Source organism: Acomys minous (genome assembly GCF_964271855.1).
Source record: "Acomys minous genome assembly, chromosome: 3".
NCBI classification, from domain to species: Eukaryota; Metazoa; Chordata; class Mammalia; order Rodentia; family Muridae; genus Acomys; species Acomys minous.
Genome location: NC_140485.1, coordinates 38,123,464 through 38,136,984, shown reverse-complemented (window position 1 = coordinate 38,136,984; position 13,521 = coordinate 38,123,464). Strand labels below are relative to the sequence as shown.

The window sequence follows — 13,521 nt, the reverse complement described above, 5'->3', positions numbered from 1 at the left end:
CTATTCCATTCCAATATCTGGAATACAAAGAAAGGGAAGGAATTGTAACCTATTCTATTCCAATATCTAGAATACTGGGCTCTCTAGTATAGCTTTATTTTTGAAAACAATGTATTATTATCCAGAACAGATGCACGAACCTCTGAGTTCAGTTGCCAGTACCACAGAATCCAGACATTGTGGTGTGCCAGTGTGGTATACCAGCACTTGTGAGGAGGAGGAGGCCTGAGGATTAGAAGTTCAAGGACATCATCAATTACATAGCAAGTTTGAGGCAACCTAGTTTACATAAAGATCCTCTCATTAAAAACAAAACAAAATAGAAAAGAAGAGGGAGGGAGGGAGGGAGGGAGAGAGAGAGAGAAAGAGAGGGAGGGAGGGAGGGAGGGAGGGAGGGAGAGAGAGAGAGAGAGAGAGAGAGAGAGAGAGAGAGAGAGAGAGAGAATGTGTTGTATGCACATGTATGCAGATGAACTCACTAAAGGTCAATTTGAGTTGCCTCCCTTTCACTCCCTACCTTTTTTTTTTCCTTCTTCTTCTTCTTCTTCTTCTTCTTTGTTTCTGGCGGAGTCTTTCTGTAAACCTGAATCTCACTGTTTCAGCCAGGATGGCTGGCTAGGGACTCCCAAGGGCTACCTCTCTCTCCTATTGGGTAGCATTTTACTCCAAGTTGAAAAATTCCATCAGTGAAAATGTTCTTTTGACCCAAAAAGTTGTAAAATAAGATTTATTAACATGCCTTTAATCCCACAGCACTCTGAAAGAAAAGACAATCTCTGTGAATTTGAGGCCAGTCTGGTCTAAAAAGTGAGTCTAGGACAGCCAAGGCTACACAGAGAAACCCTGTCTCAAAAGCAAACAAACAAGACTCAGAAAGTAAACAATTCGTAAGTCTCAGGAAGTCCCTGAAACTGATCAGATACTCAAGCTTTCTTGCTCCTTAAGGTTTTATAAACAACAAGACCCACTGAGGAGATTCAAACTAACAGAGCTGCCTGACCAGCAAGACAAGACAAGCTGCCTAGAAGAAACTCTACATGCCGAGCTGCCTGCAAGGCATGCAGAGTTTCAAGATTCTGACTTCCCTGAGTCATCACTCATACTGGACGGTATTTTCATAATATGGCTGCCTTTGAGTTATCCATGCTCTGGTATTTTACCCCCACCCACACTCCTGTAAGTAATCCCAATAAACTCATTGGTTCATCAAGTTGGATTCTCATGATGTTGTTACTTTGGTTTGTCACCAGTTTTCTACTTGGGGGGAGTAGATGTTTGTTCACCTATCCTCGAGAATACTGTCAAACAATTCTCCACTGGAATTATCAGTGCCTGCTGTCGTGTCCCATGCTTTTACATGATTTGAGAGATCTAAAGCCAAGATCTCATGCTTGCTTGAGAAGCACTTTACCAACTGAGCCCAATGCAATATGATATGATATAAATATTATAGTATAATATTCACAAGTATACATTTACAGGATGGGTATTTTTTAATGAGTTGTATTATAAACTGGGGAGGAATTTTTATGATAAAGTATTTGCTTAACATGAGCAAGGCTCTGGGTTCCATCCCCAACACTAAAAAGGGACATGTGTTTTCACATAAATGAATTATTGATATTAGATATAAAATTTCCTCTGGTAGATCAGACATACAAAAAGTACTGTCTCAAACAGTAAATAAGAGGTTCTGGCAACTGTAGAATACTCAAAAAACGATTTTTACAAGAAGAAAAGTTGTATTTCTTATTAAATATAAGACATAAATTAGTTTTAAAATATTGCTAAATATGCTTTTCTATGTCCATCTAAATTTGCATATTAAATATTGTAAATAGGCACTTGACCATTTATCTCCAAGGTTTATGTATTTGTGCTTCCAATTTTTTAAAGTTTGTTTATTTTGTTTTTATGTCACATATTCTTATGTGTGGGTGTCTAAGTGTATGTATGGGCACCACATGGATGCATGAGCCCACATAGGTCAGAAAAGTGCATTGAATTCCCTGGCATTGGAACTTCTGGAGGTTGTAAATCACATGTGGTACCTTCTGGGAAGAGATGCAAGAATCATTTAATGACCAAGTTTAAAAAGTAGAAAGTTAGAACTTCAGAATATTTGACATTCTTTTTTTTATTTTTTGGTTTTTGGTTTTTGGTTTTTGGTTTTTGAAGGCAGGGTTTCTCTGTATATCCACTGCTTTCCTGGAACTAGCTTTGTAGATCAGGCTAGCCTTGAACTCAGAGATCCACCTGCCTCTGCCTCCTGAGTTCTGTGATTAAAGGCTTGTACCACCATGCCAGACTGTTTCTCATTCTTATTTGACCACTGAACTTGGTTCACATGAGATAAGAGTTCTATAAGAACATATGTTAGTCAGTACTGCTTCTTCTGCAAAGAATATGACCAACTTCAAAGTCAGTTTTTAAAAGCAGGTTTCTTTCTTTTGGTTTCCAAGAAGAATTGACTCCATGCACTAGTACTATCTACTGCCCACCACAGTGAGCTTTTGTCCCCTTGTAGGTTAGTGCACTTCATCAAAGAGAGACTTATCTTTGTCCTTCTCACTGTTCAGATGTGACTTCATGCTCTAAGACAAAGAAGGCTATGATCATTTCCATGCCCAGCAGCTTAAGCATCCCTTACCACGTACTATCCAAAAACTTTACTCAGGGACCCAACATCACCCACATAACATAAGGTCAAGTCACAGTTTTCATATACTGAGCACAAGGAAATGAGTGGTCATATGAATATACCTCTCCAGTTGTGATATTTATAGTGAAATGAATAAAACTACCAAAGTCATCAATAGTCACATGCATGGTACATGCATGGTCACTAATAAAGAGCATACAGACTATTTACATTTAATTGCCACTACAGTGAGCTCTTCAAAATTGGTCCAACTGAACTATGACTCTAAGACAAAATGATCTATTCAGAATGCCATAAGCAGTAACTGGTCAAGCCCAGTTAGTTAGCCCTCCCCAACATTGCACTTTTCCATCTTTAATTCTCTAAAATATGTTCTCCGATTGTTTGGGGACAAAGATGATTTGGGCTTCATATTTCACAGTTGTCTTCTGCACTCAAAGTGATTTGGTTTCATAGGGTAGCTCCAGCTGGTGAAAGCCAGAAGGAAATAAAATGCACTTCTGAGAGGCTGTCTAATATTAACCCAGAACTTCCAGCAGCCTCACTATGGATAACAGCTGTTTTGTCTTTCACATTTAAAAGGTATTTATTATCATGTATTTTATAAATGTTGGTTAAAAATTTCAGGGCCTCAGCAGTTAGGAGCACTGATGTTCTTTGAGAGGACCCTACTTCAATTCCCAGCACCTACATGGCAACTCAGAACTGTCTGTCAAGTCCTGCTCCAGGGGATCTGACACCTTCACACAGACATACATGCAGTCAAAACACCAATGTATTTAAAATAAAAATAATTTCTAAAAAAAGAAGATAAATCCTTAAAATTGTTCCTTTAAGGAGGAGCTATCAGTACAGTGAAAAATGGTAGGACAATATGGGTTTGAATAGAAACTTTGATATTGGATAAAGTAGTCACTTCTTGCTTTTTAGACTTTTTATAAGTTATAAATTAGGTAATGTAATTTCAAAGAATTGGTCTAATAAATAACTATTTATTCCCCCTAAAAATGTCAATTTAAAAGGTTCATTTTCTTTGCTGCCCTTTAGCTTATTGCTATTACTATTACTTGTAAGTCTCCTACTAGGAGGGTGCACTGACCTTAAAACAACATTTTTTTTTTTTAGTTTCTTGTACTTGTCTGAAAAAAGCTATCACCAAAAAGAGGTTCCTAGTTGTGCTGGAGGCTTACCTTTTGCAACTTATAACATGGCTTCCCACTAGAGATCCATTTTGTTCATGGATGGTGTTTCACTGACAGAGCTGAAGACCAAAAGCTGTCTCTGGATCGTCTCAGTGAACTTTCTTCATTGTGCATGCTGATGTACACATATGTACATGGCAGCTCCCCAGCTGCCAAGATAACTTGTATCCAGAAAATCCTTTGAAAAGAGCAAGTATAGCCACTATTTGTATGCTCTATTACAGCCACATAATACAATTTGAAGCATTTTATTGTAGCCCATAACTAAGAAAATATTGAAACTGCATAATATTATGCACATATTAGCACTAATACAATATATTGTTTTACATCTGATTTAAAATATTAATAAGTTATTCACATTTTATCTTTTTGAGGGTTTATATTTAATTATTTAAAGTATAAATCTTTGATTTACAGTGAGGTTACATTCCAATAAACAAACTGTAAGTTGTAAATGTCTCAAGTCATAACTGCATCTGCTACATCTGTCCCACTAAATGCCAGTGCTTATCAACACTGCTTCATACACACTGTATCACCTGTTCAGCCTTCTGAGCCTGTGGGGGGGAGGATAAGGGGGACTGTGGCTCACTGCCTCTGCTTTGCACTCTGGGGCATATCTCTGTCTTATGCAAGCAAGAAATCGTCAAACTCTGATGTGCGGTTTATGCTGAAGTGTATCGTTTTTAAGCCACTGTGAGATGGAAAGTTGAAAGTGGAAGCATCACAGGTCAGGTCCATCCGCAAGTATCTTGGTCACTTTGTACATGGATACTTGCCTTTTTCTGTAAAGATGGTGAACTATGTCATAGTGAAGGGAAATAACTCTAATTTTGTAAGGACTAATAATTTCAAAAATGGGAACTGGGGTGATGACTCAGTGCTTAAGACCACTTGTTATTTTTACAGAGGATAAGGTTCTGTTCCCAGTACCCACATGGTGGCTCACAACCATCTACACCTCCAGTTCCAGAATAACCAGTGCCCACTTCCAGCCTCTGTACACACCAAACACACATGTGGTGCACATAGATACATGCCAACAAACACTCTTACAAATCTTTTTAAAAATTCAAAGACAGATGCTAGAGAAATCGTTCAGTTGGTAGAGTGCTTTCCTGGTACATATGAGGCCATGGGTTTGATCCTAAGCGTTGCATAAATCTGGGTGCTGTGGCATAGCCCGTAGCCCCGGCACTTAGGAGGTAAAGGCAGGAGATTCAAAAGTTTAAGATGATGCTGCACTATATAGTAAACCAGAAGGTCAGTCTTATTACATCAGAACCTACTTCAGAATTTAGAATGAGCAAATTAAGTACCTAAATCTTGGTGAGGTGACTTTTAACTCTAACTTATTTATCAAAAAAAAAAAAAAAATGAGGAGTAAACACAGAGATTAAATAAAATAATATGTGTGGAGAGTCTACCATCAATCCAGCATGGAATAAATGTTTCCTTTTTCATTCTCGTATGCAAATTCTGAGTAAGCATCTTCAACTAAGATCTCTAAACTCTTGAAGATACAGGATGAACGTGAATCAAAACTTAAAGTAGAGCTGCAAAATGGCTCCATAGGACAGGGGCTTGTCGTGCTTGCCTGAGAAACAGTGTTTGGATCTCCAACATCCACACAAATGCTTAAGTATGTGAAGTGACCAGATTATAACCCAGCTCTGGGGAACCAAGCCCCCAGAGCAAGCTAGGCAGCTAAGTAAGTGAGATCTTGGTTGTAGTAGGAAAAATCATGCTTAGTTATGTAGAGCAGAAAGCAATGAAAGAAGATATCCAACATCAACTTCTGACTTCCCTATACATGCATATATACATGTATATGCACCTGGACATATACTTGTACCCATATACATGTAAACACATATATGTACTACACAAAAAAATGCACATACAAAAAATTAAAAACCACTGTGAAAAGCAAATAAAGTTGTGCTACTTAATTATTGTAAAGCATGTAGGAAGTATTTTGAATGTGTAAACATTTTTTAAAAGGAAGGAGAACAATCATAGTTTTTAGACAGCAGTTCTGTGGTTTTAGAGAGTTTATGTCCTGTTTCTAGTTTATTTATCTTCCTTCCTTGGTGGGAACTGCAAAAACACAGAGTATGCTGAAAGTCTCAGAGCACTGCCTTATAAAAGTATTTTGACATGACTACAGCTCTTTGTACAGCAGTGCTTAGAATTCCTGTTGCTATCAGACTAGAACAAAATATGTGATTGCCCCTCCTTGAACTAAAAATTTAGGGAAAATCAAAATTTGAGTGGTGGACATTTGGACAGAAATGTTCATTATTATATCACATATAATATTAACTTTTAGTTCAGGTAGCAGAGAAATTCAACTCATATCCAAGTGATAAAATATGCTCAAATGATATACTTAATAATGGTATGAACTACCAAGAAAGCATTCTTTTTTGGGGGGTGTTTGTTGTTGTTATGTTTTGTTCTGTTTTTCACTGAGACAGTGTTTTTCTGTGTAACCCTGGCTCTCCTGGACTAGCTTTGTAGACCAAGCTGGCCTCAAGCTCACAGAGATTCCCCCTGACTCTGCCTTCCTGAGTGCTCGGATTAAAGGTGTGAGTCACTATGCCCGGCTCCAAGAAAGCATTCTTATATTGACTGCTTTCTGTCATTTTCTTGAAGCTTTGAAATGATCCTTAGTTTACCAGGATTAGCAAGTCTCTCTAATTTGAAATAAATTTGCAAAGCAGGACAACCCATGTAGCTAAGGGTAAGCCATGAATAAGAGATAATGACAATAGCTTAAAGTAAAAAAATAAAGCATTTTCACATTCACCATCTCATTTCATCCACAGTAAATCTGTTCCATTGTCATAGCAGACCTTTGTTTGTTTGTTTCCTCTCTTATTTTTTTAATTGCAGTTTTTTGTTTGTTTGTTTGTTTGTTTGTTTTTGTTTTTGTTTTTTTTGGTTTGATGGGTTTCTTCTTGTTGTTGTTGGATTTTTTCATTTTGTTTTGTTTTTGTTCTTGTTTGGTTTGTTTGTTTGCTTGCTTGCATATGCTAGGCAAGAGATCTGCTTCTACACTAAAATCCCAGCCCAAGCCAGGTGTTTGTCCGTGTTATGCTGAGTGACACCAACATGAAACAGCAGCTAGAAAAGCTAGAAACTGGGGCAACAGGAATTGCTGGCTTCTCCTCAACAGAAAGGAGATGATGGACTAGATTGATGTTAGAATGTTCAAGAAGCAGGAGTCTTCCAGGGGTCTTCCATGAAATGTGGAGTGTCTTTGTAGACCAGAGAGTAAATAAGACATGATAACACGCTACCTCTCCTTCATTCCTGGGCCTGAGCCTGGGATGCTTTATAGTTCTTTAAAGAAATGCATACGGTGTGATTCATTCTCAAACTGTTTAAATGTTAAGTACATGTCAAGAGTAAGAACAAAGGAGAATATGCCTCTAACTTGACTTATTTTAGTAAATGTAAAAGCAGATTACCCAAAGCTTAAAATAAGACAACTTAAATAGGCTGTCTTTCTTGCCTCACCCTTGGGGAGTGTTGGCTAGAAAGACTCATGCATTGTGCTAGGCAGCATAATGGAAGGGGAAAAATAGACTAGGGAAACCCAAAGTCAAAATCAACAACTGTGTGATTTTGAACCATGAACTCACTGCCTAAAGGGAATGAGGGAGGAATCAAGTTTCCACCCCCTTAATGTAGAAATGAAAGCAATTGTTGACAGAAAAAGGAAAATCTTTTCTCTCATCCCTTATCCAGAGAAAGTATGATTAAATAACACAATGCGCACCATCCCAAATCTCCATATCCTAATTAGGGAGCTAATACAGCATGCTAAGAACAAACAAACAAAAAATACAATTCATATCTAAAACAACAACAAAGTAAAGAGCCTGAATCCCTGCTCTAATGTAATTAGGTGCCGTAATTAATGACTAATTTGTAACCATCCCTGTTGGCTCTGTTCAGATGCCAAGTGTGGCAGTCGCCAAGGAATCCTCAGTTGTAGGTGAAGATCTCTAATCTAAAGGCTAGTGCTGAGTGATGGATTTCAGTGGCTGTAGGAACTTGAAGGAAAACAGCAAGGCTCTGAGATCTAAAAAATAAACAAACAAAAAATAAAAACTGTCTGACACCTAAATTGTTTTCTTATGGTCCGCTGTCATCCTTTTGATCCATAGACTTTCCAGACAGAGTCAGACTCAAGTGCAATGAAGGCAGCGTAGCACAGAACTAGCCCCAAACCTAACTCTCTGCCAGCCTGGAATTAAGCTTGAGGACATCTGTCCTAGCCAGAAGAGAAATAGTGCCAGAAATCGTCTGAATTCAGCACACCATTCTAAGGGTGCTTGGGCTTGCAGCATCAGTATGGGCAGACAAAAGTGAGGCAGTTGATGGCAAATTCCTGTAGGCATGGCTTTGCATGAGGCCCAACAGAAATTTCTCCTTAATGAAGGCTTTGGATGATAGATTAAGGTTCCTTCATGATCAAACCATTTCAGCCATTCCCACACATGGGAATTGCATCGTTTTCAATGGAACCAGACCAGCCTGAGGCCAAAATAAAAATTAGGCTAAACCTGTCCTTGACTTATTCAAAACTACTGTCTCTACCCGCCTCCCTTCTTTCAACATGTCCCACCTTCCATACTCTTTACCCAAACAAGAAACTCTTTGCTTCCTCCGGCAATCTAAGCATTGCCTCTCCAGCAAAACAGGCATTGCTCCACATAAACATTTATTGTGTTTTAATCTTGGGACAGACAATATGTTTTATGTAAGAACTATAAATTATAAGGATTCCTAATGATGGCAAATGACATCTGTGCATGGACTTCTAGAATCTCCAGCTTTATATAAAATCATTGGAGAGAAGATAAGCTACAAGGTAGGTCATAATGGAAAACAGTTTCAGTAACATTGAAAGAAAAGAAACCAGGGAAGAAAAACAGTAGAGGAGTCAAGAGTCCACTCGTAAGGGCTCAGCCAGTTGAGGATTGGAGCCACTGGTTCAGATAAAGAAAAAAAGCCTTGGGAAATTCACATTATACTTTCATTAATTTTAAAAAGAGAAAGGGGGAGAGAGAAGAAAGGATGAGTGAAGAGAGAGGACAGAGAAGAAGGAGAGAGAGAAGGGAGAGAAAGAAAAAGAGAGAGAGAGAGAGAAAACACAAGTTTCTTGGGATTGCCTCAAAGGCAGAGGAAGGGGCAATGCCAGGAAGCTTCTCTTCTCTGTACACTTGACCAGAGCAGTAATAATAAGCCATTTTTAAAAAACAGCCTTGCTGAGTTGTCAGCTAGCTATATTCCATGTTCCTTCCTTGCAGGGTGCACTCTGAGAACCCAGAGCAAATGCCAGGAACTACACACTAATTAAAACCTGACCTATAGGAACCTCTAGCTCATTGGTTCTGAACCTGTGGGTTGCAACCCCTTTGTGGGGTCACATATGAGATATCCTATATATCAGATATTTACATCACAACTCAAAACAGCAGAAAAATTACAGTTATGAAGTAGCAACAAAATAGTTTTATGGTTGGGGGGGGGCGGTCACAACAACATGAGGAACTGTATTAAAGGGTCACAGCATTAGAAAAGTTGAGAACCAACTGTTCTGGTTAGAGGGATCAAAACCTTGAGTCAGGATCATGCATTTTTCCACAAGGTAGAAATCTAATCTAAACCATAGGATGGAGTTGTGTCATAAAAACAGGCCCACCAAGCAGGTCCAGGTGAGGGCTTACTAATAAAGCAGCCTGCCTTCATTCTTAGGCTTGAAAGCCTTCTTATAATAAAGACAAACTAGGTTTCATTCCTATTTGTGATTAAATCTGTTTCTCAAGGATTGGGCTATGCTCTACCTGTAACCTTAACTACAAATAGTTCTGTACTGCCTACTCCATGAAATAGCAACCATGCCTTTGTTTCAAAAGATTGTATGACCACTTGTTCTTATGATCACCTTGTTATGACCATGTTGCAACCTTGTCTTTATTTCAGAAGGTTGTTATAACCAACTTGTTATGCTTATATTCTACGTCTATGTTTATATTCTACCACTTATTTGTCTGCCAAATCCCCCATTTGGAAACCCCCTATCCTGAGCTACAAAAACCTTATCTTCCCCACATCTAATGCCAATCTCAAAAGCCTGCCTTTGGGGAAGACAGCCTGTGTACATGAACAGAAAAGCTTGCTTTAATTAATTTGGCCATGATTTGGGTTGGTGGTCCTTCTCTTTGAATCTGTGGGATTAACTTTGTACCCCGGCCCACTTCACAGAAATTTTATTCTTCTTCTATTTAATACCCAATTTCAACTTAGTGGAACAGCTTTTCTTGCTCTGACCTCACCACTACCACCCCTTTTGTTGTTTTTGTTTTGTTTTGATAAAGCGTTTCAGAGTCCAGAGCTTTATATATCTTTATCTTTATGTTCACTCAGCTTTTAGTTAAAGCTGCCTATCTCCTCCCTCATCTACCTTGCTTTCATCCTATCCTTGCTCCTATTTACTTCTCCCTTCTTTATTTTATCTGTTATTATAATACTGATCTATACTCTTACTTTGTTTATTTCCTTTCTATCTCTGCACTTAGAAACTAACCTTTATGCTCCCAAATTACGGGAGCTGAAGAGTGAATTGACTTTAATTAGCTATGACTGCATTTTCAAAATGAGCATATACTATGATCCAGCTATATCATTTCTGAGTATATTCTGGGACTTTAAGTAAACATACCAGTGACATATTTAAAGATTCACAGTAGCCAAGTGATGGAATCAACCCAGCATTCCATTGACAGATTAATAGATAAAGAAAATTTGGTATAAATGCACAATGGAGTTTTATTTAATTATAAGGAAGAATTAAATCATGTCATTTTCACTTTTTAGAAGACAACTGCAATTGAGATTCTACTGAGCAAGAAAGACAAATAAACCTCATCAAAATTCCAACACAATTTTTTACAGACCTTGAAAGAACAATTCTCAACTTCATATGGAAAAACAAACAAAAAAAATCTAAATAAATCTTGAACAATAAAAGAACTGCTGGAGGTATCACCATCCCTGATTTCAAGCTGTACTACAGATCTATAGTAATAAAAACTGTGTGATATCAGCATAAAAACAGATACATTGAACAATGAAATAAAATTGAAGACAAAGACATAAATTCACACACCAATAGACACCTGATTTTTATAAATAAGACAGAAATATACACTTGAAAAAAAGAAAACATCTTCAACAAATGGTATTGGTCAAATTGGATAGCTGCATGTAGAAGAATGAAAATAGACCCATATTTATCACCATGTACAACATTCAAATCCAAGTGGGTCAAAGACCTCACTCAACATAAACCTTACGCAGGGAATTTGATAGAAAAGAAATTGGAGAACAGCCTTGAACACATTAGCACAGGAGACAACTTTCTGGAAGGAAAACACTGTTAGTGCAGGCACTAGGATCAACAATTAATAAATGGGACTGCATGAAATTGAAAAGCTTCTGTAAGGCAAAGGACACCATCAATTGAATAAAGAGACAGCCTACAGAATAAGAAAAGATTTTTAAAAAAACCAACTCCACATCTGATAAGTCTAATATCCAAAATATATAAAGGACTCAAGAGATTAGATATAAAAAATAATAATTCAATTGAAATGGGGTACCCATCTAAACAGAGAATTCTCAACAGAGGATATTTAAATTGTTGATAGACATTTGAGGAATGTTCAAACTCCTTAGCCATCAGGCAAATGCAAACAAACTACTTTGAAATTCCAACTTATACCTGTCAGAATGGCTGATCAATACACAAGTGACAGGTTGTGCTGTTGAGAATGTGAAGCAAAGGGAACACTCCTCCACCGCTGGTGGGAGTGCAAACTTGTAGAGAACTATGGGAATCAATTTTCAGTTCCTCAGAAAACTGGAAATCAATCTACCTCAAAACCCAGCTATACCACTCTTGGGCATTTACCCGAGAATGGACAATCAATTCTGCCACAGGACACTTGCTCAACTATGTTCATAGCTGCTTTATTCAAAATAGCCAGAAACTGGAAAGAACCTAAATGCCCCCCAACTGAAGAATGGATAAAGAAAACATGGTACAATTACACAATGGAATATTACTCCACTGTTAAAATAATGACATCATGAAATTTGAAGGAAAATGAATGGAACTAGAAAAACATCATCCTGATTGAGATGACTCAGACCAGAAAGATAAGCTTATAAGTGGATATTAGTTGTTAAATAAATGATAATAAACCTATGGTCCACAGACTCAGACAAGTTAGGTAAAGAGGAGAACTCTAGAGAGGATGCATGGATCTCCCTGGGAGGGGCAAGATTGGGGACAGGAGATGGAGGGATTAGGTGAGGAGAGGAGAGATGGAGGGAAAGAGTGCAGAGCAGATAGCTGAAATTAGGGAGCATTGGGAGGGCAAAGACTTAGTGTAGTGGAAACTTCCTGGAATCTATAAGGGTGACCCTAGCGAGGACTCCTAGTAATGGAGGATATGGAGTCTGCACTGGCCATCTTTTGTAGCCAGGCAAGGTTTCCAGTGGTGGGATTGAGTTGCATTCAATTGAGTTGTTGGCTGAAGGGGTCCGGTAGAGACCACCAAACAACCCAAGGTGAAGGTAGGACAGGTCACTCTTTGGAAACTGATAAGATGGCCATTTCCCAGGACAAAATTCCACACAGCCCATTGAACACACCACCAGGTTCAGCTGGTGCCTGTATGGAGCCTACACTCCTTCACTTTAGTCTCTTTGGTGGGAGAAGGTACTCTGAAATATTGACCCTGCCACAAAACCCCCGAACTACAATTTGTTCTGCCTGCAAGTTGTGCTGGGGCAATTTTGGCACAGAACTTGTAGGAGTGGCCAACCAATGTTTGGTTTTAACTTGAGGCCAATGATCCAAGAGGGAACCCATGCTCTGCACTTCCTGAATGGCCAGGAACCAGAGACTGGATAGCCCAGATACCTAAGGTAGAACCAAACATGACTGGCTAAAAGAAGAAGAAGAAGAAGAAGAAGAAGAAGAAGAAGAAGAAGAAGAAGAAGAAGAAGAAGAAGAAGAAGAAGAAGAAGAAGAAGAAGAAGAAAAGAAAAGAAAAGAAAAGGAAAAGAAAGAAAGAAAAGAAAAGAAATCAATGAAATGATTCCTAATGATATTCTTCTGTGCTTATAGATCAGTTCCTTGTTGAGTCATCATCAGCAAGGGTTCCTCCAACAGCTGATGAGGACAAATACAGAAACCCTCATCCAGACATTATGCAGAGAGAGTGTGTCTAAATTGGAGTCCCTCCCCTAGAAGATCGAAGAGATTGCTGTCCAACCCCAAGGAGTCAGCTCTTCAAAAATATACACACAATCAATGGCTTTAAGTAATTATATAAAATCTAGGACTCATGAGGAAGAGAAACATGATATTTATCTTTATGAATCTGGTTTATTTGCTCAAAATGATCTCAAATTGTATCCAGCTTTCAGAAAATGGCATAATTAATTTTTTAATTTAATTTAAAAATAATAATGGCACACACAAATACATCCGCCGTCCAGGAGGTGCAGTTTCCTTGGAAACCTTGCATAAACCACATGCATCTGACTTGCAACCTCCCAAGGGCT

General features: G+C 38.3%; 1 long non-coding RNA gene across 1 annotated transcript in view; it reads right to left on the bottom strand.

Moving 5' to 3' along the window:
* Positions 1–2,470: 2,470 nt before the first annotated feature.
* The window catches only part of LOC311595194, a 26,629-nt gene continuing 15,578 nt past the window's right edge, over positions 2,471–13,521 (bottom strand). Inside the window, exons 2-3 of the long non-coding RNA XR_014778359.1 lie at positions 3,853–4,042; positions 2,471–2,594 (exon numbers count right to left, since the gene is read on the bottom strand). This is a non-coding gene — a long non-coding RNA (uncharacterized lncRNA). The remainder of the gene's footprint in view (positions 2,595–3,852; positions 4,043–13,521) is intronic.